Here is a 26,012-nt window from a genome sequence, read left to right on the forward strand (position 1 = left end):
TATAAAACAAGACGTATTGCAGGCATTTTATAACCCTTTTAATAGGTTTTTTTTTATTCACTTACTAAATAATCACTTTGTTTTGTCACTAAGTCTACACAAAATCCTCCTGCAGAACTTGGAAAAGTGCTCTATAGACCTAGGTTATGCTGGCTTCTGTCACCAAAGTCCATGCAAAGGACTCCTGGTGGTAGAAAAATCTGCCCTGATAGGAGTTGCAGCATCCTAAATTGCTTTCAATCCTTGCCCCACAGTGGGACTCCCACCTGACCACTGCAGTCCCCATAAAAAGGTCAGCCTTGCACTACCCAGAGATTTCACTCCTCGTGTATCAAGCCAAGCCTGTTTTTGAAGCAGCTTTGCAGCCACACCTGAGTCCAGGAGCTGCCACAAATCTCAAAACCTTTTAAGGTTTGCCCGTGAACAATAAAAATACAGTTGTGCAGATAAAGAGCAATGAATGATGCTGTACCATGCAGTCCACAGAAAGTACTACTTGGCCCGCATAATACACTGGATACCAGATGATACCAGTTCTCTGGGCATGGAGAGTTCAGCAGTCCCTATTTGGAACTGGCATCCAATAAGACGGCTAATTCCCTCATAGACATTAGCTGGCATTACACTGGACAAGACTTCTCCCTCTTGGACCTGCTGAATCACACTCCAGTTTCATAGATTCCAAGGCCATAAGGAGCATTGTGATCATGTAGGCTGAACTCCTGTATAATACAGGCCAGAGTACTTCCCCCAAATAATTCCTAGAGCAGATCTTTTAGAAAAACTTCCAATCTTGACTTAAAATTGGCCAGCTATATCCATGATTAAGTGTTTGTGTGCATCAATGGACAAAACATGAGCACACCAATAGAGTGGGCTAAATCCTGGTCCCAGTGACTTGATTTGACCTCCCCCACCCCTCCCATTGCCCCACCACTTTTTCTCCTCCTCGCTTTGATCCAGACAGTGCCTCTTTTTTGCCATGAATGGGTCTAGCTGAATTGTGTTAGAGATGGACAGAATAGTGTTGCCAGAGGTAATTTTCCCCAGGATTCTGTCAGTGTGTGCAGTGACAAAGGATGTTAATAATGCCTGGGGTCATGCCAGAGTACATAATGCCAGAGGCTGCATGAATCACCAGCAGGTAGCCTAGAAATCCATTTGCCCATAAAAATGCGGAATTTTTGTTTTTACAGCAAATCTTTAGTTTTTACATTTTATGAAAAAAGAAAAACATGTATTAACTAACTACATTTTACTGAAAATACCATTGTCACTTATTCAACGTGCACAACTTCCCCCTCTTGTGGTTGATTTTTGAATGTGCTTTAAAGTTATATAACTAAACATACTCCTATAAACTGCTTCCAGTGTATAGAGGTTACTAAACGGCATATAGGGATTCATTTTTTAACACATCTCAGATTTCACTTCAGCCTCCAGACGTGAGTAATTGAAGTATGAAAAGCTGCCGAAAACTTTAAAAATCCCCCAAAGACCGTGTCGCTGAGTTTGGCAAAGACACATTTCATGTTGATGGTAATGTGCTGTTGTGTACCGTATGCAGTAAGGCCATAAATTACATTTGATGGCAGACGATTGTAGAACACATGGAAAGAACTAAATGAAAACTGAATGAAAAGAAATGAAAACAAGAGGCCGAAACAGCCGAGCCATCGACAACAGTAAAGAAACAATGTACTGTGACTGGATCATTCTATTGATTTTATTTTATTATAATGATTGATGGCAGTGGTAGGCTTCAAACTTGCTTAAATTGTAAGTCTTTCAATAAAAGATTGTGTTCAAGTGATACCCATATATATTTTGTGGCTAGGGACATTTTAATTTTATTTTAATTGCAGAAAAATGCAGATTTTTATTATTCTTAGTCAGAGAATTTTGGGTTTTTTCATCCCAGAAAACTAGGATTCCTGGTCATCAGCTCTAACAAAGCTCCATGAAAGTCTGAGAGGGGCCGTTTCTGGCTTCTCATATTGCTTCACCTCTTCCAAGACTGAGCAGCACAAAATGCAGTAACAAAAATATCTCTGTGCCATAAGTGATTGGCACAGCTGCAATCAGTGTTCTGTTTTATTGGGAAAGTTCAATGCCCAGCGATTCCATTCCAATGAGGAATGATTTGAGGACCTAATTTTCATAATTTAAAGCAATTGGGAGGAAAAACAGAGACAAGAAGCTAGGAATGGGAAGAGTAGCTGAAAAAAGGAAAGGAGCAAGGGCAGGCAGAGACAGGAGGGGGAAAGTGAGCAAGCTGATGCAGACCAGCTAAGAAAGGAACAGATGGGACGGAAGAATGTGAGCACTACAATCTCTGTTACCTTTTTTGCTTCAGTGTTTTTTTTTTTTTTTAATTCAATATCGGCTGTTTCTCTACTCCAGCTTCCTTAAACCAGCATTTTCTCTACTAGCCCTCTCTCCACTGCTACCAGTGGCACCCAGCTCATTTTCCATGATGCCATGGCCTGAAAAGGACTCTATATGTGGTGAGTCAGTAAGAATATTTTCCCATATGTGTGGAGGTTCTTTTCATGCTTGGGTATGTTACCAGGCAACTTAAAAAGGCATCAATTCCCCTGTAATGACTGCCACGAAAATCTGAATTCACCAGATTGTTTCCTGATCCAACAGCTTTAGTGCCCTTATAGTTTCTGTTTTGTTCTTTGGTCTCTGTCCATGCTAGACAACCAAACCATAATGCCTTGTGATTTCAGTTGTTGCCAGATTCTGCTCTCACTGACACCTGAGCAAACTCATTGAAGTCAGTGGGTCTGGACTGGTATTAAGAGTAGCTATTAATCCTTACGAGGACTCTTTAGTTTTACTTTAACTATAGAACATTGTCTTTCCTCCATGGAAACACCCACATAAAGCAGAAACAGCACAGCTGCAAAGTCTGAATCAGATCCAAAGGTCAAGGATCTTTCAATCCAGAGTATCAGTTTGAAGGCACATTTGAATCCAATGAAGAACAAAGGTACAACAAAATCTAATAGCTGGAAGTTGAAGTCAGCAAAATTCAAGTTTGAAAAAAGGTGCACTGTTCTAACAGTGATGGCAATTAACCATTGGACCAGATTACTAGGGGCTATGGTACATTTTTCGGTCACTTGGGGGTCTTTAAATCAAGACTTAGTCACTCTAAAAGATATGCTCGCTCAACCACAGAGTTGTTGGATTTGATATACGAGTCACAGGGAAAGTCTATGGCATGTGTTACACAGGGGCTCAGACTGAATGAGCATAGCGGTCTCGTCTGGCCTTAATCTATTAAATCTACGCTCCCAAGCTTTGGGGGGGTCAGATCCAGCGGACTGGCTCATGACACATCTCTGATAATATCAAATCATATTAAGTAGCCAAAAATAGCCTTTAATAGATAATATTAAAGTTTCCACAAACAAAATATTAACCGCAGGGAAATATTTTCTTAAAGGTTAAAAAAGTGGGGGGAGGGAAGAAGGGGGAGAAATAATTATTGGTAAACCCTGTTGCTCAACGGCAAACTGCAGTGCATTAACCTCACCACTGTAGCTGATGTACACTCCTGTTATGTAGCGCACTTAATCTCTACCACTTCAACAGGGATTCTTGACCCTGGCTTTAACCCTTGGCTCTGGTTCCCGGCTTCTCACCACCACTTCTTCAACTATTTGTCCTGACCACCCAAACTCTGGTCTTGACAACAAGCCACAGAGGAAAGAGTTCTTTACTTCCTCTATTGGTGACAAGGGAATAGTGCTACCATAGAGCACTTAATTTGTATAGACTACCCACCCATATTTTCTCTAATGGCACTTGGGTAGTAACCATAACCGTACATGAGTTAGCGGGCTCCCAGAGAAGTTCAGAGAGGGGAAAGAGTTCTGACCCTGTGATAAAAAGTTCATTTCCAAGCAGCCAGGACTCTGCTCAAAGGTCCTAAATTATTAACACTGATTCTCCACTTGTAAGGTGGACTGAATCCACCCTGATCAAATTGGTCCTGTCAACACTGGCTCTTCACTTGTGAGGTAACTCCCTTCTCTTCGTGTGCCAATATATTTATGCCTGCATCTGTAATTTTCACTCAATGCATCTGAAGTGGGGTTTTTACCCAAAAAAGCTTATGCCCAAATCTGGTAGTTTTTAAGGTGCCACCAGACTTCTCGTTTTTCTAAATTCTCTTGTCTCTCCTCGTATGGGGACTTTGCTGCAAAAGACAATGTAGATTAAGGACTTTGCTGTGAGAGTTGACATAGACTGAGGACTTCACAGTGAGAGACAACACAGAGAACAGCAGCAGAGATGTATGAATTGTGGTGAGATCCTGTCTATCCAGTGCTTTAATAAAGCTGAATCACTAAGATGACTTAAGTGGTGGCACCTGTAGGTGGGCAAGCCGCTCCCAAAGGCCTGGAGACAGACCTGCAAAAAAACACTTGGATTATTGCTACTTGCTGGTCCCAACCAAGAGCGAGGTTTGATGGGTGAGTGAAGTGGTACAGTCAAGGGGCTGTATGGGACATTCTTACCAGTGGATGGGAAGAGAGTTACAGATTACTATCAAAGTTATTAGAAAGGGGCATACTTTATTTGCATGTACGGTCTGTTGCTTTGTTTCCCAAATTTATGACTGTGATCCCTTTCTCATAATAAGGATTCCCTCATTTGTACACATACTCTGACTGCTTGTGAGTGGGGAAATTCTGCCTGTTCAGGGCACCAAGGGAGGGTATGTGTAGCTTTCCCAGGCTTCTGGATGGGACTGGAGATAGTTTAGTTAATTGTCAAGAAGGACCCTATATATATTAAACCCAACCCTTTTTGCTGCTGTTAACTGCCTGGCAGAAGGGTTACATGTGCATGTGTAAGAGATGATGCATAATAATAAAATGGAAACTAGTCATAGAGCTTGACTAAACACAATATGTTAAATGGTAACACTGCTACCTTAAAAAAGCTAGATCTCACTCTTGTATGCAAAAATATATGGAATGCTGAAAGGGCATAGGAATTGCATTGACTTCAATGAGAGGCTTAGGTGTGCAAAGAGTACAGTATAAAGCTACTAAACACTAATTCCTAATTTATGCCATTTCAGAAGGAAGACTTCTGGGAAAATGTCTAGTATTATCACATTGTGAAAATACATGTTATCAGAAAACAGAATGACCAGAGCATGGTATAGAGAAATAATGTGCCTAAGGATACATAGTGGACTCTAAAGAGCAATGTGTGTCCCCATCCAATTTTTCTAATGTGACTTTCATTGCATTCCTTCAATCTTACAGCAGTACATGACCTGTACGGGCAAACTACCACCTCAGTAAGTGCTGCAGGGCAAATCTGACTAGACGGAAGTCAATGTGCTTGGTATGCCAATAGTTTAAAAAAGAAGAGAGAAACAAAAAAGAAAAGGTACAGATCGAGAAAGAGGGAAGCATTGAAGTAGGAGGGAAAGAGGGGGAAAGAGTAAAAGTCAAGGGAGAACAGTACTGAGGCAAAGGAAAAAGGAATCAATAGGCGCGACAGACACACTAGTCTAGTGATATAAAACACAAATTGGCCAGACTTCGCTCTTAGATACATATGCTTGACTTCCGTGAATGATGAACATGCCTACCTGAAAACAGAATGTAGAAAACCCTGCTAATAGAAGATGCCTGCTCTTTAAACGACTTTTATATTCAGTTGCTACTCTTTAATAACATCATTTTACACAATCTGCCTATTTTACCCCAGATATCTCCAGTGTTCTGTTAATTAGCAATTTTGATGAAAGATTCTCCTCTTTAAAAGGCTCTAAATTTATGTTTTTTGAGGGCCAAACTACCTGCCCCTGTGGAGATGCCTATAGGAGAGGCAAAGGAAATGCAGGAAAGTCCAAGAAGTTGACTTATTGTTTCCCCCAAATCATTTGCTTGGGGAAAGTGGGTCCATTGAGGAATCTAGGGGACAAGGGCAGCCTCACAAGGCTGCAAATCCTGAGAGAAGCTTTCCCCACATGCGGCAGCATCAAGAGTGGACTATCTTGGTTTGTGAGGGGAATTTAGAAGAGCACAACTGCGTGGCTTTTGTTGTTTGTTTGTTTTGTTTTTGTGTTTTTTTTTCTTCCCGACTCAACCACTGGAGCAATAACATTATGCCATGTTCTGAAGCTATTAAAAATATGCTACGAGTTGCAAGGTATGCAGCTTCTATCTGTTATGTCATGTTTTCTATGCAATTTTAGATGGAGCTATGTCACACTTCATGCTACAGAGGCCACTGCCATTTTGTGTTCAGAGACAGGAAGCATATACACTATGCTCCCTCCTAAAGTCCTTACATTTGTTCCTTGTTGTATTGTTTTCTTAACATAAAATAAAGGCCAAAAGTAACTGGACATCTATGGGTGTTCTTTATACAGAACCAATATAAGTAGAGCACTCTTAAGGTTATAGGGCAGGAGAATGAAGTCACCATGGATAGGCAAGGTGCATGAGCAGTGCAGACTGTGCATGTAAGTGCGTGCATGTGTGTGTGTTGTCACTGATTATAAATAATGAAAATATAGAGAGGAATTGTGACTTCTTCCTTTTGGCATGTGTCATTTTAACTTTGGCATTGTATTAAAAAACCTTCTGCGTTATGAATCATTTGTATCGTAAGAATGACTCACCTGTGTTAACAGAATGACCCATGGTTAGCTTATTTGTCTGCAACAAATAAAAGGATTCTTAATGAACCAAGTCAGGTTATTCTGAAGGTGCTGAAGAAGGGGGATCAGGTGCATTTTAGGGTGTAAAAACAAAAATGTCATATACTTTATCAGGATTTCATTGGGATTTTTCTGACTAATGAATGAAGTTGCTTTAGCATAGTGTTAATGTGGTGAGTGCTGGGTGAAAAAATTCAATTGAAATGCTGTCACAAGATTCTTTTGTTTCACTGACAAGAGTTGTCATGTTCTTGTGACACCTGCCATGCAGAGAGCAAACTGATAAATAGCTTAAAGATGAAATTGTCAGTCACCATTACCTTGCATAAGCAATTATCTTCTGGTGGCCTGCAGTCCTGGGCCAAGAGATCCAGGTTCCTAGGCCCTGTGGACATGTAGAGTTAGGTGGAACCCTGTCAGGATATGGATACTTAGCCTCAGGGAGCAAGGGAGTAACTTAGCCCCATGCAGAAAGATTCTTTAAAGATTTGTCAGTAATAATGACTCTAGAATCATAGAATATCAGGGTTGGAAAGGGACCTCAGGAGGTCATCTAGTCCAGCCCCCTGCTCAAAGCAGGACCAATCCCCAATTAAATCATCCCAGCCAGGGATTTGTCAAGCCTGACCTTAAAAACTTCTAGGGAAGGAGATTCCACCACCTCCCTAGGTAACGCATTCCAGTGTTTCACCACCCTCGTAGTGAAAAAGTTTTTCCTAATATCCAACCTAAATCTCCCCCACTGCAACTTGAGACCATTACTCCTTGTTCTGTCATCTGCTACCACTGAGAACAGTCTAGAGCCATCCTCTTTGGAACCCCCTTTCAGGTAGTTGAAAGCAGCTATCAAATCCCCCCTCATTCTTCTCTTCTGAAGACTAAACATCCCCAGTTCCCTCAGCCTCTCCTCATAAGTCATGTGTTCCAGTCCCCTAATCATTTTTGTTGCCCTCCGCTGGACTCTTTCCAATTTTTTCACATCCTTCTTGTAGTGTGGGGCCCAAAACTGAACACAGTACTACAGATGAGGCCTCACCAATGTCGAATAGAGGGGAACGATCACGTCCCTCGATCTGCTGGCAATGCCCCTACTTATACATCCCAAAATGCCATTGGCCTTCTTGGCAACAAGGGTTCACTGTTGACTCATATCCAACTTCTCGTCCACTGTAACCCCTAGCTCCTTTTCTGCAGAACTGCTGCTGAGCCATTCAGTCCCTAGTCTGTAGCGGTGCATGGGATTCTTCCGTCCCAAGTGCAGGACTCTGCACTTCCCCTTGTTGAACCTCATCAGATTTCTTTTGGCCCAATCCTCCAATTTTTCTAGGTCCCTCTGTATCCTATCCCTACCCTCCAGTGTATCTACCACTCCTCCCAGTTTAGTGTCATCTGCAAACTTGCTGAGGGTGCAATCCACACCACCCTCCAGATCATTTATGAAGATATTGAACAAATATCTCCAACCCCTGGAGCATTCCACTTGATACTGGCTGCCAACTAGACATGGAGCCATTGATCACTACCCGTTGAGCCCGACATCTAGCCAGCTTTCTATCCACCTTATAGTCCATTCATCCAGCCCATACTTCTTTAACTTGCTGGCAAGAATACTGTGGGAGACCGTGTCAAAAGCTTTGCTAAAGTCAAGGAACAACACGTCCACTGCTTTCCCCTCATCCACAGAGCCAGTTATCTCGTCATAGAAGGCAATTAGATTAGTCAGGCATGACTTGCCCTTGATGAATCCATGCTGACTGTTCCTGATCACTTTCCTCTCCTCTAAGTGCTTCAGAATTGATTCCTTGAGGACTTGCTCCATGATTTTTCTAGGGACTGAGGTGAGGCTGACTGGCCTGTAGTTCCCAGGATCCTCCTCCTTCCCTTTTTTGAAGATGGGCACTACATTAGCCTTTTTCCAGTCATCTGGGACCTCCCCCGATCGCCATGAGTTTTCAAAGATAATGGCCAATGGCTCTGCAATCACATCCGCCAACTCCTTTAGCACTCTCAGATGCAACACATCCGGTCCCATGGACTTGTGCTCATCCAGCTTTTCTAAATAGTCCCGAACCACTTCTTTCTCCACAGAGGGCTGGTCACCTCCTCCCCATGCTATGCTGCCCAGTGCAGTAGTCTGGGAGCTGACTTTGTTCGTGAAGACGAGGCAGAAAAAGCATTGAGTACATTAGCTTTTTCCACATCCTCTGTCACGAGGTTGCCTCCCTCATTCAGTAAGGGGTCCACACTTTCCTTGACTTTCTTCTTGTTGCTAACATACCTGAAGAAACTCTTCTTGTTACTCTTAACATCTCTTGCTAGCTGCAACTCCAGGTGTGATTTGACCTTCCTGATTTCACTCCTGCAAGCCCGAGCAATATTTTTATACTCATCCCTGGTCATTTGTCCAATCTTCCACTTCTTGTAAGCTTCTTTTTTGTATTTAAGAGCAGCAAGGATTTCACTGTTAAGTCAAGCTGGTCGCCTGCCATATTTACTATTCTTTCTACACATCGTGATGGTTTGTTCCTGTAACCTCAATAAGGATTCTTTAAAATACAGCCAACTCTCCTGGACTCCTTTCCCCCTCATGTTATTCTCCCAGGGAATCTTGCCCATCAGTTCCCTGAGGGAGTCAAAGTCTGCTTTTCTGAAGTCCAGGGTCTGTATTCTGCTGCTCTCCTTTCTTCCTTGTGTTAGGATCCTGAACTCGACCATTTCATGGTCACTGCCTCCCAGGTTCCCATCCACTTTTGCTTCCCCTACTAATTCTTCCCGGTTTGTGAGCAGCAGGTCAAGAAGAGCTCTGCCCCTAGTTGGTTCCTCCAGCACTTGCACCAGGAAATTGTCCCCTACATTTTCCAAAAACTTCCTGGATTGCCTGTGCACTGCTGTATTGCTCTCCCAGCAGATATCAGGGTGATTGAAGTCTCCCATGAGAACCAGGGCCTGCGATCTAGTAACTTCTGCGAGTTGCCGGAAGATAGAAATAGCTGTTGCTAGAAATAGCAGGGGAAGTGCCAGATAAGGCCATGTACATGCAGGTTTTTAAAAAAATGAAGGAAATGGTGGGAGAGGTGCAGGGGGAGGTCAGAGAGTAGGTGGGCAGTTGTAACTTTAAAAAGAAATCTTTCTAATTGCACTGACATTTTGCATAAATTAGCCCTGAATCTTTAGGCTAGAGTGGCTCTTGGGTATCACTTCAGTTGAAGGGATATCAGCTGTAAGTGAATCCTAAATTATTTAGGCTTAATATGATTGACACTAACCCAGTTTGCCAGGAAAATTGGGCCTTTAAAAAAAAATCACATGCAAGACAAACTCCCACCTCCACCTCTCTGCACTTCCCTGATATCACAGAAAATTGAAAGACAATCTCATTTCAGACTACCTTTGTTTTAAACCCCAACAGTACTGTAAAATGTTGCAATGAACTGATTGAATAATACATAATTGTTTGAAGTTGTTTTGGTTTCTGGGTCCCTGAAGGAAAATATAGGAAAGGCTGTGGTGCAGGATGGATCTACAAAGCTTCCATCATTAATAAAAACCATAATGAATAATATGAGATACACTTAAGGACAAATTGAGCCTACACTTCCATAGACTGGTAGTGACACTTGCACAGTTTTGCTTTTGGGGGGTCTAGGATTTGGGAGTTGCTCAGGTGCACCAGCATGCAGGGTGTGGATGAAGTTGCCTCCTTGGTCCTCCAGGACTCCCCTTGCAGTGGAGACATCCCCAGGCTGAGAGGGCTATTTTAATCTGAGGGCTGAGGTAATAGGTATGAAACAGGATTCCACCTTCTCCTCATGCATTGCCTCAGTGTAGCTATTTGGTGAGGCACTGGTGGTGAACATTTGAGGCATATAGTGCTTTAATAACCCTCTGCTGAATGTATGTTACAGGTCCCTTTCTGTTACAGCCCCCAACTTTAGCTCAAGCTGTACCAGCTCATGCTTTTAGGTTTGAAGGTGCCCCAAGTGCCTCCTGGGTGTGGTGCCAGAACTGCACTGAAAATGCGGTGAGGTCTGATTTTTGACAGAACACCAGTTGTACAGTGGCATAGCTCAATTCACTTCAGTGGAATTACTCCTAATTTTATGCCAGTGTGAGTGAAATCAGAATCAGGCCTAGGTCTGGTATGTGTTTCCTTAGTTTTGCATATGGGCAAAACTATGGTCTGCATTTGGAGCCTTGTAGATAAGGTCAGTATAGAAAGTTTTAGGCTCAAACCCTTTTGGAATTGTTTTCATTTCTTTGAAATCTATTAATGTATTTTCTCCTACTGTAATGTGAGTGAATACATTGTCCTCATTTATGTTTCTAGATGGAATGCAAAAAAATAAATATTTAGTCAAAGACATTTTAATGTATATGCAAGCAGACCTAGTAAAAAAAGAAATCACTCATTCAAATAGACTAGTTAGAGAAGGGTGAGCTATTTCAATGAGCAAGTTACAAATTGACACAGTTAGTACCAACCTGATCTTCCCCTTTCTAGGGTTAACAGGCTGAATTCTGCTCTTCTGTACATCCCAGGTAACACCATTATTTTCAGGGCAGAATTTGTTCTGATGAATTGACAAATGAAAGATCTTGACTGAGAACGGAAACGTAACTGTCATAAATATAAAGGGAAGGGTAAACCCCTTTGAAATCCCTCCTGGCCAGGGGAAAGCTCCTCTCACCTGTAAAGGGTTAAGAAGCTAAAGGTAACCTCGCTGGCACCTGACCAAAATGACCAATGAGGAGACAAGATACTTTCAAAAGCTGGGAGGAGGGAGAGAAACAAAGGGTCTGTGTGTCTGTCTTATGCTGGTTTCTGCCAGGGATAGACCAGGAATGGAGTCTTAGAACTTTTAGTAAGTAGGTATGTGTTAGATTATGATTTCTTTAAATGGCTGAGAAAAGAATTGTGCTGAATAGAATAACTATTTCTGTCTGTGGATCTTTTTTGTAACTTAAGGTTTTGCCTAGAGGAGTTCTCTATGTTTTTTAATCTAATTACCCTGTAAGATATCTACCATCCTGATTTTACAGGGGGGATTTCTTTATTTCTATTTACTTCTATTTTTGTTAAAAGTCTTCTTGTAAGAAAACTGAATGCTTTTTCATTGTTCTCAGATCCAAGGGTTTGGGTCTGTAGTCACCTAGGCAAATTGGTGAGGCTTTTTACCAAACCTTGTCCAGGAAGTGGGGTGCAAGGTTTTGGGGAGTATTTTGGGGGGAAAGACGCGTCCAAACAGCTCTTCCCCAGTAACCAGTATTAGTTTGGTGGTGGTAGCGGCCAATCCAAGGACAAAGGGTGGAATATTTTGTACCTTGGGAAAGTTTTGACCTAAGCTGGTAAAGATAAGCTTAGGAGGTTTTTCATGCAGGTCCCCACATCTGTACCCTAGAGTTCAGAGTGGGGGAGGAACCGTGACAGTAACCATAAATGTTTAAATGCTTCTTAAGCATTCCTGATGTAGCCAAGTAGAATGCCCCAGCTGTGCTGTTGAATATCTAAGCTTTTCCAGGATCTAGGTGGTCTGATACCATGGTGACAAACATACCTAGAGAGAGAGATTAGATAGAATATAACATGACCTAGCATTCCAGGGGTTTCTACGGTATGTTAATTGATGAAGATACCATGTAGCATAACAAGTGCAGTGGAGGGCTAGCATGGAAAGGGCTAATTGTATCTTGTTTAAGTTGGCCATTTAAATGGTAATTCCTTTTCCAACCAAGCTTTTTAAAATGAGATATAAGATCTCTCTAAGTCTCACAATTTCTTTTTCTAGGTTAGCTGAACTTGCACATTAAATATTTTTGATCAGACAAATGTAGTCCTGAAATAACTCGTTCATGAATCTTTGTAATTATATCCATTGTGTTAGATAAGGAACCTTTTTTCATTGCACAGATCTTGAAATTAGAAGTTGTTTGAATATTATCCGTTAAAAAACCATTATTTGTGCATTTAAAGAACACCCAGCTACTCTTCATCATAACGCCTTTCAAAGGTTAAAATATGTCTTCTGCTTTCCCTCTTGGGAGTTTTATTATTCTTTCAGTGACATGAGAGCACAGAACAGCTACTTCCGCACAACCTCTTCCGTCTTATGTTTCTCTGAAATCTCAGACGTGTCATCATTAGAACTGCTGCCACCTGCTCACCTAAACTGTCAGAGCCGAATTCGAGAAACGCCTTTTGTGCTTGCGAGAGATGTCAAGTTACCAAGAGGAAATGTATCCCCGTATAATTTGCAGAGTTCATGGTTCATTCCTAAAAAAAAGGTACTAATGGCAAATCTTTTATTTTTTTTCTGAGAAATCCACTACACTTCTGAAAAATTCTTCAGTCCATTCCTTGAGAGATGTGGGGGTCAGAAAATAAGAGTAATAATAAGAGAAAGCAAACAATGAATAGCTGTAGAACAGTTTAATGGGACTGGTGTAACCTAGTCACATAATAACAGCCAGGACCTTTACACTGTAAATGTGCTTTATAAACAGAAAGGAAAAGTCACTGTGTGCATTTTGTGGTAGAACCTGGGATGCCTGGACCACAGTTCTCTTAATTCTTTTAGACTATAGAGGTGCAGAATATTTGAGGAATATCTAGGTTACTGAAAATCTGAGAGAGTTTGCATTTGATTACGCACACAAAAATGAAATCGTTTTGCTGAGAAATTTGCAAGGTTTGTGAATGTTGTCTGAAGATGGGCCACTTTTCCAATGGAGATGAGCCCATTGTAAGGAAAAGGCAACTTTGAAATTAAGAGTTTGAATTTTTGCATGTTTTTGATACAAAAATAGCATGGAAACCATCAAATTCTGCAGAATAAGCTATACTGCCCAAAATGAAACAGCAAATATGTCTGTGACAAATGCAATAGAAAATGAAGTTTTTAATCTATCCCTTCATTGTGTCTCACTGTTTGTCCTGTAAAGATAATGTTCCATCTCTTTGAGAGGGGCATGGGATCACAAGGTTGGATTTGTACTCCAGCCTCTAATCTGGTAGAAACTAGCACAGAGGTGGGCAAACTACGTCCCGCAGGCCACATCTAGCCCGCGGGATCCTCCTACCCAGCCCTGAGCTCCTGCCCCAGGAGGCTAGCCCCGGCCCCTCCCGCGCTGTCTCCCCTCCCCAACAGCCTCACCTCACTCTGCCGCCCGCGCAACGCTCTGGGCGGTGGGCGGTGAGCTCCTGGGGCAGCGCAGCTGCAGAGCCTGGCCTGACCCGGGGCTCTGTGCTGCGCGGTGGCGTGGCTGGCTCCAGCCGGGCGGCACGGCTGTAGAACCGCCAGCCACCAGTGCTCTAGGCAGCACAGTAAGAGGGCAGGGAGCGGGGTTGTGGGGGAGTTGGATAGAGGGTAGGGGAGCTCGGGGTGGTGGTCAGAGGGCGGGGGGTGTAGATGGGGTCGGGGCCAGAACAAGGGGTTGAATGGGGAGAGGGGTCCCCGAGAGGCAGTCAGAAATGAGAGGAGGGGTTGGATGGGGCGGCAGGGGGCAGTCAGGGGTAGGGGTTCCGGGGGCAGTCAGGGGACAGGGAACGGGGGTGTGTGGATGGGGCAGGGGTCCCGGGTGGGCCATCAGGGAACAGGAGGGGGTTGGATGGGGCAGGAGTCTGGGGGGATGGGAGGGTGGACCAGGCCACGACCCCCTCCCCTAACCAGCCCTCCATACAATTTCCAAAACCCGATGCGGCCCTCAGGCCAAAAAGTTTGCCCACCCCTGAACTAGCATGTTAGCTGACCTGTTAAACCTTCTTTCCTGTGCAAAAGACATTTGTTTGTTCTTTTTTCTCTTTTTTTTTTTTTAGTTTGTCCACTTTTTGAGTGCACAGAAAGGGCCCAATCCTTCAAGATGCTGACTCCCGCTGTAGTGCGCAGTATCATTCTGGATCAGCCCCCAACTAGGAGTCAGCTCGAGAAGATACACCTTACTGTACCAATACCTAGTAACATTAACTGGGTATCTTTGCTGTAGTTCATAAGCTTGTGGACACTATTCAGGGTTAGGGCCTATATAACTGGTAGAGGTAGTGATTTTCCAAACTAGCTCTTCTTTATTTAAAATAATAATAAAATGTATAATCATTTTTAATGTGAACCCCCCCCAATATTTAAAAATTGTAAACCTCTGCATCCCTGAATATAGTTGGCTGGCACACGCACTTGTGTGATTTAAGTAACCATAAAATATTTTTAAATTAAATAACTCATACATTTTAAGGAGATTTGGCTTAATGTTGTGAAGGTGTATGATTAATGCAATTCATGGTGATGGTCCATGTCTTAACTGTTCTTCTGCATATTTGGGGGCTATTTGTTTGTTGGATATGATATTTCTCTTGTATCATGATGTTATTTTGCCTTACATCTTTTTGGGGGAATAATTTTAAAAGCCAGGCTAGGTCTCCAGTGGCTGTAAAAGCAAATCCTAATCTGTATTGTAAATGTCAGCTAAATTGTGGGCAAATAAATATCTAGATTTTGCTGGCAGAATGGTAGGCTCAAGTGCATTATGAGTTCTTATTTATTTTTGAGCAGGAATAGTGCAGCTAAGACAGCAACTTGACAGGTGAAATTTGCTGGAGAAAACGATGCATGTGTATCGCCATACAGATTGGGTGAGAGGCTGTCAGTCAAAGCAGCAGAGAGCTCAATTAGAGAATGTGAAGTTATTGTCCTAGAGAACCACGAAATATAACGACAAAAAGCAGACCATTTTCATGTGACGTGCATTTTCTGCTGAAGTTCTATGTACTTTGGGTGTAATGTGTAAATGGTGTATCCACAGGTGTCTGTGAAATGAACACAGTTTTTTCCTTCCATGGATAACACAATTTCACACACTGTTTAGACAAAAAGGCTCCCAGTCAACATTTTAGAAAACAGAGAAATGTATCATCAATGGGACAAAATCAAATACATTTCTGAGCATTGAAAATATGACTCCAAAAAATAAAGATATTTTATGTGAAAATACCCAATCTGTGCATAGATTATTTGCACACTAAACTGTTAAAATAAACAGATGTTTACACTCTTAACTATAGTATATCTATTTTTAATTGTGTTTTATGTGCTCTCTGAAGGCTTGAACCATTCTTCTAATATAATTATAAACTCTCATGCAATTGATGATCTTTTATAATGATCACATGCTGAAGAACATATCTTTTCTCCAAAACCATGTCAGATTGAGTGACATGTGAGTACTCCTCACTAAGCATCTGTTAGAGAAATTCTATTACTGAATGTCTGTCACACTTGAAAATTGGAAAAAACATTGGAAGACCAATGCAGTTAAAATGTTGTGATGCATTTTTAAAACTTCCATTACCATTACAGTCACAGAAGACATTTTTTTTAGGAAATTATAAACAAATAAGCCTTATTTTAATGGTTTAAGGAATTTCACATTGGTAGTGCTATACTCTCTATTCTTTCAGCAAGAAATCTGTCAAGCCCTGGTGCTCTTTTTTTTTTTAAAGGAGATTAATGTATGCTCAGTTACAACAATACAATGTTGTGATAGTCTGATGTCATCTAATGGAGGCACATTACACTCTGAATTGATAATTCATCAGTTTTAAATTGTTAGTATAATGCATTTGTAGAGGACCAACAAAGTGTTTTAAAGACTTGGTAAAAAAATGGATCCTGCCTCAAAGACCCTAGTATAAGTGGATGGCATATAAATACTATAAGTAAAGAAGGCAAAAGTAAAAGCATGAAAGAGCAATCAAAAATGGTACACATCTTATTGGTTCCAAAATGTTAGCAAGGGGTGAGGGCGGTTTGTTAATTATATTATGAACAGTCCCTGAAGGGCAGTCTAGAGATTATGGGTCAAATCCTGGCCACATTAAAGTCAATCAGAGTTTTGCCATTGACTATAGTGGGATCAGGATTTTATCCTATATGATACAGAGAGGACTCTTCTGCCCTAATTCTGCAGATGGCTCTGTGTAGATGGACCACTGCACCTGCGTGGAGCCAGATATGGAATAAAATCTGAGACTGTCCCTTTCTGTATGTTCATACATCAACTAGCACAATGGGTCTCTAAATCCTGAGGCCTCTTGAGGCTACAATAACATCAATAATCATTTCAATATTAATCAGAGATTCCATAGCGCTGCCTTTCCTGGTGACCTGGGAGTCCAATCTAGTTCTTGTTAAAGTACATGGAGAGGACCCATGTCTTCAGTGAGATCTGGACTGGTCTCCAGACAGTAAATCAATGCCCTGTAGTAAGTGACAGAATACCAGATTGGAGGGAAAGCGTCAATAACAATGAATTTTTGTTCTATTGTTTTAATCCCTGAAAGTAAGTTTTATATTGTACTGCGTGCTACTGCTATTTGTACACAAATATCCCTTTGAGGTACACAGGCATTAATTAAGCCTCGGGGGCCAAATTCTGTTCTTGGTTACACGATGCAATGCCACTGACATTAACAGGGTTGCATTAGTGTAACTAAGAACAAATGCCCTTTGTAAATTAGTGTCACATACATAACTGAATGACAAAGTGCCCATTTCACAAAGGGAAGTGCAATTGATAGTGCAAGACATCAGGGATTTAGGGCCCAATCCTGGAAGGTGCTGATCACTCCTGGAGTGGCTTTGACTGACTTTACATTGTCTCTCAGGGGGTGACCTCACAGGGTAGGTCCCTTAAAGTTTGACCAGTGGCAACAAGGCTATCTTTTGGTTTTGTTGGTATACTCTACCAGTGAAAGGCCTGATTTTGCCTGTCTCTCACTCCAGTGTTTAAGTATCCTGTCTGCTGTAGAAAGCAAATCTGAATAAGTATTTTATATTTAAATATTCTGCTGAGACATCAATTGTTTACCATTGCTCTACTCATGTTATTTTGGGGAGACCTTCCCAAGTTCTGTACCTTTAACTGAAATCAAAGCAATGGTATATGGAGCAAAACACATGTTGTTTAGATGTAAACAGTGTAAAGGAGGGACACACTGCATGGTTCTGATACATCTTGCCAACCTTACGTTTTATAGCAGGTGTATGTTTTAAGTACTTTTGCCTTTCAAAACCCAGCAGGGTCTCACATGGGGACAAACAATTTTGTCTTTTTGCAAATAGATTTTTAGATAAAGTAAATATTTCCCCCATATTTAATAAAAGCTAACAGCTAAAATTAATTTCCCAGAATAATACCCTGGAAGTGTATGTTAAAGTGCTGCCAACTGCACTGAATAAAGCAGCGCATAATGTCACGGCAAAAGCAAATCTTTCTAAACATTTTAGTGAACCACTATAATCTCTTGCTTGTTCTCATGCCTTATTTTTCTTTACCTTGTTCTAAAGATCTATGCTGACAAAGTTGACCAAAGACAATTTGTTTCTATCCATTATAGTGCTATCAAAGCCTCTGACATCTTTCTTAAGTTTAGATTGATTATTCAGTGCCATGAAAGCATGTCAGCTGGAAACAAGTGTTTGTTAATAGCGGTTTTAAACTTTTCAGACTATGCTGCCTGTCTCTGAAGTGCAGCTCATTAAAACTGGCTGTACACCAAATAGCATCGTAGTCTTTTGGCTCTTTAGTTTGTCCTAAATCCCCTGCTCTGCACCAAGCCGAGAGAGGAGATTGTTTGTTTGTTTTTCTAGGGACTGCTCCCCCATACCCATGCCCAGACCACAAGGTAGCAGAGGAGCTGCTCCACAGTTCAGTAGCTGCAGTCCAGTAGCTCTTGCTGTTTTATAGGGGGCAATGGCAGATTCAGGTAACTGTGGTCCCATTGGCCCCATGTCTACCCCCTTGCCCTTAAAATCTATCTGCATGGGAAAGCAGGGGAGCCCCAACAAATCCTGCCCCAGTGCCTAGCACAGTGGACTGCACCGATAGAAGGCAGGATTAGCCCTTTTCCTGATTTACTAGGGCCATTTAATAACTGAACAGAATTTCCTGTGGCAGACAAATCCAGATGGTCCATTCATAACACACCTTCTCCAGAAATCTCTTACTATTTTATCTCTTTTATTAATAATAACGCTGTCACATTGCCTTGTGTACTGGGTAGTGGAAGGTGGTAAATAATAATCCTGTAGCCAGACTCCAAAACAGAGGGTGTTTGTGATTTTTTATTACAAAATGTAGTTACAGCACACTAGTGAAAGTGAATAAACATTACTAGGACAGTCAAAAAGGCTATAAATAAGCACATGAAATATATACAGGAAAATTGGCTTTGACTAAGAAGAGAGAGAGGTCTGCGTCTCTCCAGTTCACTACTTCATTTGAAAGAAAGGAGGGAGGGAGGGAAAGAAAGAAGAGGATGGATGGAAAGAGAAAGATGTATATAAAGGAGGGAGGAAAAAACAGAAAGAGTTAGAAGAAAGATGGCACATGGTGCATCTCCTGTTGTGCCCACCCAGTCTCAAATGAGAAAAGAACAGTATCTTCTCATCTCCACCCACATATCTGTGTGCCTCCCTGTGCAAACATTTGTTTCGGTATTCTTATAATTTCCCCAGTGGGCCATTTTACCCCTTGTAACTGCCATTTTGTTTGAAGGATGCCCTGCCTCACTTTACTCAAATTGGGGAAGAGAGGCACATAAAGGCCATGAATAGTCACACACAACTCCAGAGATCAATCAGGCTGAGTACTGCTGCTCTAGAAAGTTTGTGCTTGGAATCTGGGGGAAAGATAATTTCTGAACACTTCCTAGCTCTTTTTTTTTTAAGGTTCAAGAGCAACTTTTATTGCCTGGAATTCATTTTCCCTTTGTTCTACTATCTACAGGCTCAATCCTGAAGTCATGATGCAGTAAAAACTCCCAGACTTCAAGAAGACTGTTGTCTGAGTCTGGATTTGTAGCACCAGGCTCTACCTCACACCGTTTCTGTTGAGAACTGCCAAGATCATTATGAATTATTTGGCTTTACTGCTTCAACTATGCAAAGCATCCATAAAGGTCAGTGAAGGATTACCCGCGCCTAGGAGAAACCCTGGCTGGATGTTGCAGCTCTCATATCACCAATTGCCACCAGTCACAGTCCCTGATGCAGGGGTCCATGCTGGGAAAAGTGGCTGTAAAATCCCTATGCCCCAGTGTTCCATGGCCAATGGGGCAATTTTTGGGGACCATTGGCAGTTAGCATAAAATAGAGCAGCCCTGAAGCTGCTCTAATTTACATCAGGGATTAGGTAGTCCCAGGATTTGGGGAGCACAATACTACTTCACCTCTGAGATGGGCCATGTGCACCTCAGCTGTAGCACAGAATTGAGCCAGATTGTTTACATTTGCTTTAATCCATATTAGTTTTCAAAAATATGTTTTTACCTTGGATTCATTAGGGATATGCAGTGGAGTTGTAGCCGTGTCAGTCCCAGGATATTAGAGAGACAAGGTGGGTGAGGTAATATCTTTTATTGGACCAATGTCTGTTGCTGAGAGAGACAAACTTTCAAGCCACACAGAACTCTTCTTCAGGTCTGGGAAAGTTACTCCCAGCATGACAGCAAACTGCAAGATGGAACAGAATGTTTAGCATAAATAGTTAGCACAGATTGTAAGGAACCATTCAAGGGAGAAGACAATTACAGTGCTCTCAAATGAACTCACACAGGATAATGATAAAAGACAAAAATACTGTATCACCTGCAGGTGAACACTTTTCACAAAGCGATCTCTCTACATCTGACCTATCAGTCCTCATCCCCAAAGGGAACCTGCACAACACTTTCAAAAGATGAGCCTGGGAGTTTAAATTAATTTTTCTGCTAGACACTAAAAATCATGGACTGACCAGAGAGGGAGATTTATGGCTTATTATAACAATCTGTAACCCACTAACCCCCAGGATTGCAGAGGAGTTAACAGGTCACTCTACCTTGAATGGGAGTACTTGTGGCACCTTATCGTGAGCTACAGCTCAAGAAAGCTTGGGCTGAAATAAATGTGTTAGTCTCCAAGGTGCCACAAGTCCTCCTTTTCTTTTTGCGGATACAGACTAACACGGCTGCTACTCTGAAATCTACCTTGAATGGTCCCTTAGAATATGTGCTAAGTACTTATGCTAAACAATCTGTTCCACCTTGCATTTTGCTGTGAAGCTGGGAGTTCCTTTCCCAGATCGGAAGAAGAGTTCTGTGTGGCTCACAATATTGACAACTTCAAGAAATCAAAAGTCATGAGATTGGCCCAAAGATCATGACCTCTTTTAAAAAGATTTATATTGTGGTTTTAGGTCAATCTCTTGATGTTTGAACTGCCGCTGCCCATCCCCAGCGTGTGTGCATGTGACAAATAGTGCTGCCCACTCTCCCACATGTACTGGATACGGGGATTTTGGCCCCTGCTGCAGGAGCTCTCACCCCCACATCTGCCTGTCTCCTGCCCAGCAATGAATCCGGTCCCCCAGGTCCCCATCAGTTCTGTCCCCACCCAACCCCTCTCAATTCAGCCCCCTGCAGTTCAGCCCCCTTACCCCATCAACCCCCACCACCCTCAGTTCACACTCCCTGTACCACCCCATCTGCTCAGAACCCACCATCAGTACAGGCCCCTGACCCAATCATCCTTCACCCTCTTCACTTCAGTCCCTCTGCAGCCTCCAGCCTCACCTCTGCTCTTTAGGGTTCTTCACCTACCCCAGGGCTGGTAGGGGAGCAGCCACTCAGGACTGACAGCTGGAGCCCCTGCTCACGTCAGGTGGCTGACAGGATTTCTAAGTAAAATTAAGCCTCACTTTTAAAACACTCAATTGTTTCCAGTTGATTCAATTGCCTGCAGCCAGCCCTTGCCGCACCCCCTGCCCCGTATCCAGCCAACCCCTGCCGCACGCACCCCCTGCCCTGCCCACAGCCAGTCCCTGCCTGCAGCCAGCCCCTACCTCCAGTCAGCCCCTGCCCTGTCTCCAGCCAACCCCACACCCCCTTGCCTCCAGCCAACCCCGCACCCTCCTGTCTCCAGCCAGCTCCGCACCCCCTGCCCTGCCCTGCCCTGCCCGCAGCCAGCCCTGCACCCACTGCCTCCAGCTATCCCTGCCCCATGCTCCTGTCTGCAGCTGGCCCCACGTCCACTGGTGCCCTGCAGTTCCCAGTAACCCTGCACACCTGCTTCAATGAAGGGGGCAGGGAGCAGCTGGGACCCACACATGTGCACACCCTAGGGTGACCAGACAGCAAGTGTGAAAAATCAGGACAAGGGGTGGAGGGTAATAGGAGCCTATATAAGAAAAAGACCCCAAAATCGGGACTGTCCCTATAAAATTGGGACATCTGGTCACCCTAGGGTGTGCACATGTGTGGGTTCCAGCTGCTCCCAAACATCAAGAGATTGACCCCAGGGAGTGGCAGGGACCCACACATGTGAAACGGAGCTCATGTCTAGTTCAGGCCCATCTTTTTAAAAAAGAACTTTAGGCAGGGTTAACATACATCCATATTTTCCCAGACAGGTCAGGCTTCTTGGTTCCTAAATCGCCGTCCAGGAGGAATTTTTAAATTTTAAAAATTCCTCCTGGGAAAATAGGGATGTATGGTAACCCTGTTGGTACAAAAAATACATACTGGGGCATATCCCTTAAATCAGAACTTTTTATAGGGACCGGTTAAGATTTTGGCAGCTCATCACTGCATGTGCTTGGTTTGCTGGTGCCTGGAGCCAGCCCTGCACACCCACACACCCCTCTCCCAAAACATTCAGCAATTTTAAAAAATCTAGCATGTGCATATTTTAAGTGACCATTATTTGCATTTCTTTTCACTCTGATTAACTTAATATTGTCCACAGAGCTCCTGGGAAACTGAAGCATTCTCTTAATTTGTAAAACTGTGTTTTAATGTCTTGTATCTTTTTTTTTTCTTTTTTCTTTTTTTTTTTTGGCCTTAAGATCAGCAGGCACTTTTCTCTGTGGATGCCCTGAACCTTTTTTGAAGTACTGAGACAATGTTTGATAACTGCTTTCAGGTCCTTCTACCTCTGTAGGCCTCCGTACTTTGGCAGCTCAGCCACACTCCAGCAGCAACCTGGGATTTTGAACTGTCACAGACCAGTCCAAGTGGAAGCATTTCCAGTTGGACTTTCTGGACAGGGCCAACAAGCAGGTGCACTACCAAAGAGAAGAGGACTCGCAGCAAGTGGAAAGGCACAGACAGGCTGCAGAATGAGAGGACAGAACTGCAGCACATGAGGAGAGACTGGCAGGAACATTGGCGGAAGGAGTAAGAGTACAGTGGAAAGACCTCTTTGAGAGGCTGCTTGTGGTATTGGCCATAAGAGTGCAGGCTTCTCACGTCCTGAATCCCCTCCATGGTACCAAGTGCTACAGACCAGGAACGCACTGGATGATTCCATGGTTAGGTGGCCAATGCACTCCTTAACACACTAGCTGGACAGGGTAAATATACCCCTTGCAGGCCTCTCCGGACCATGGAGCAGCACCAAGTGCATCCTCCATGTACAAGAAAGGAAAAGAAGAATGATGTGCCAAGGGGGACACAAAAGCAGAGGATTTATCTGTTGGCACTGGTCACTGTTTGCACTGTTCAATTTTTGTTTTATGGACTTTCTTTTATTATTGGTTTTGTTATTGGTTTATTATTGGTATTTTGGTGTCCTAATGGCAGCTGGCCTGCCTGGCAATGCTTTAATATTGTGTTTTTGTAAGACAGACATGTTCATAAATAAAGGCTTTTATATTATTAAGTTCATTATCATCACTGCATCCCATCATATAATGTGTATTTCAAATAATAAAGATAAACCAGGATATGGCAAACACAATTTCTCAATGCATCTATATGCATCAATCCATAATGAAAATCCACAGTTCTTGCTGCACAGTGCACCACCCGCCCATTTCATTAGTAATCTCTCAGGCATAATTAAAATCATGACAATCAATCCCCCTGTGACAGGGTGTATAAACCCCACACTAGGATTGAAGGAGTTAAAGAACAACTCTGGGCCCAGACAACCCCGCACAACCACACCTGAAGAGCATGCCTGGGATAGAGGCAGGCTTTAAAAGGAAGCCAGAGAGTTCAGAAGGGGGCTGAGAAGGCAGGGAAAAGGAGCTGCCCTGGGAGGTCCTGAAAAGGGATGCTGCAGCAGCTCCTCTGGGAAATGAGGAACCTACCTGGTAGACCCAGACAGACTAAAGGTGCATTTGATACATTTTCTTCGGTGATTTTTGCTACAGACTGCAAAGCTTGGACTATGGGGGTGTGGTAGAAAGTGGCCCAGGGAGGGCTGTTGCAAGGTGCTCAGGAGTGCCTGGCCTTTGACTACTCTCTCAGGGCCCTGGGCTGGAGCCTGGGGTAATGGGAGTGCCTGGGCTCCTCTGCCAAACCCCCCCTGCACTAAGAAGGAACTGACCTTGTAACCAGTAGGTGACACTTACCTCAAGCGCCAATCATCACACAGCCCCATTCATTGCATACAGTGACAGTACCTCATTTATTGTTAGCACTGCTATACAAACACATTCATAAACATACTATTCTCCCTAGTTCCTCTCTGGTCCGCGCAAGTGTATAGTGTGGGAGCACAGAGCATTCCTGATTTCTATTGCGTCCTGCTCCAGCTGTGACAGGGGCACTTTCTGGCTGATTGTAGAGTTCAGCAATCCATTGCTGCCATAGGTCCATCCAGGGGCAAATGGTTCGCCTTTGCCTTCACAAAGACTCTGAAGAGCACAGCAAGCCACACTATTACAGGCAGCATTGATAACACTGGAATCCAAAGAGTTCTGTAAATTGTGCTGTTGGGATTTCAGTGTGACAAATGCACCTTCTACATCCTTATATTCATAACCTATACACTATTGTAATGATTTTTGTACAAAATATGCCTTGTGAAGTATCACCACTGATCACTAATATACTTGTGTGATGTATGTTTGCAGTGGGCATAAAGAGTTATGGATATATGCTAGAATTATGACTAAAGTGTGCTTAACCCAGGGATGTCAGCAGCAGTTGTTAAAAAGGCCTGCACTAGACAAAGGAATGTATTTTCCCCATCTCAGAGGTACTTCCAAAGTACTTTGAAAGACAATGAGTGTATTTACATATTGTGGAAACAAAGCCATCAAGAAGCAAAGGCAAATCTCACACGAATAAGTTAGGGAGAAGACAGGGTGGCATCTACACTGAACAGGACAGAGAAGCTTGGTCTGGGTTTTACTTTTCAAAGAATTCATTGCAAAGGTTTTTATGGACTATAAAGATTCAGGGGTGGCTGAACTTCAAGTGATAAGCAATTGAATCAACTGATTATATACAATATTACTGTATTATAAGAGTGTATGTGAGGTCTTTTCTGAAAGCTAATGACATGCTGGTGATTAATTCTTTGTGAAATGTATGTATGAACATTATATGAGAAAATATGGGTACTTAATGATATTATGTTTTAAAATGCAGGTTCCCTCCCAGACAGGAGGGAAGGCAGCTATTTACCTGTCTCCTATGTAAATTAAGCCTGGTGGAACCAAAAGTATGGAAGCCTCATGCAAAGGGCTGGGAAGCCCACAGGAAGGTAAGAACAGCATGAGGTCATCCTGCCTCTTGAAACGAAATAATTGAACTTTGGACAATATAAGCAAAGACAGAAGCCATCTTTGGTATCCATCACTAGACAGACATAAGAGAACAGAGCTCTTGCAAGTTGAGAAAGATGGGTTCTTCAACCACTGGAGGTTGAAGCTTCTGGAAACTGAATATAGGTAACAACTCATCTTGAACAATGCCTGAATCTTCTAAATTTTTTAGACTTTTAGATACATATTTTCATTTGTATTTGCTTGTAACCCTTTCTAACTTTATTCCTTTTACTTGGCATCACTTAACCTATTTGTTTTTGTTAATAAACTTGTTTTACTTTTACTATAAACCAGCTCAGTGCTGTGTTAAAATGAAAGGATGTATTTACCCCCATTTAATAAGCTTTGATTTGTTTCTGGGTCTTTAGAGGAACAAACAAAACTTTTTATTTCTCTGAACACTCCATGAGAGGGCTGGACATTTCAAAATACACAATTTTGGAAAACTTAGGGACTGGGAGTGTGTTGGGTCACCTTGCTTGTTGTAATCAACACTGGTGGAAGCCAGAGCAGGACTGTACACAGGCTGCTTGGCTCAGAGCTGCTGAATCAGAGCGATCTAAGCACATAGACACTCAGGGTGTGACTATATGCTTTTAGGCTGGCTGGGAGCATCATAGACTGTGAGCTACAGCAGCAAGACATTGTGAGGCACTCAGGATTACAGGGTAGGTGATGACACAACCCATCACTGGTCTGGACTGCACCCAGAACTGCCATC

The 26,012-nt window shown here is 42.7% G+C and overlaps 1 long non-coding RNA gene across 1 annotated transcript; it reads left to right on the top strand.

The window, feature by feature from the left end:
• The first annotated feature begins 12,757 nt into the window (after nucleotides 1-12,757).
• Nucleotides 12,758-23,589, top strand: LOC142073118 (uncharacterized). The gene is made up of 3 exons (XR_012669799.1): nucleotides 12,758-12,985; nucleotides 19,481-19,652; nucleotides 22,577-23,589. It is a non-coding gene; the product is annotated as an uncharacterized LOC142073118 (long non-coding RNA).
• The last annotated feature ends 2,423 nt before the right edge of the window (nucleotides 23,590-26,012 follow it).

This window comes from Caretta caretta, chromosome 8, assembly GCF_965140235.1.
Source record: "Caretta caretta isolate rCarCar2 chromosome 8, rCarCar1.hap1, whole genome shotgun sequence".
Lineage (NCBI taxonomy): Eukaryota > Metazoa > Chordata > Testudines > Cheloniidae > Caretta > Caretta caretta.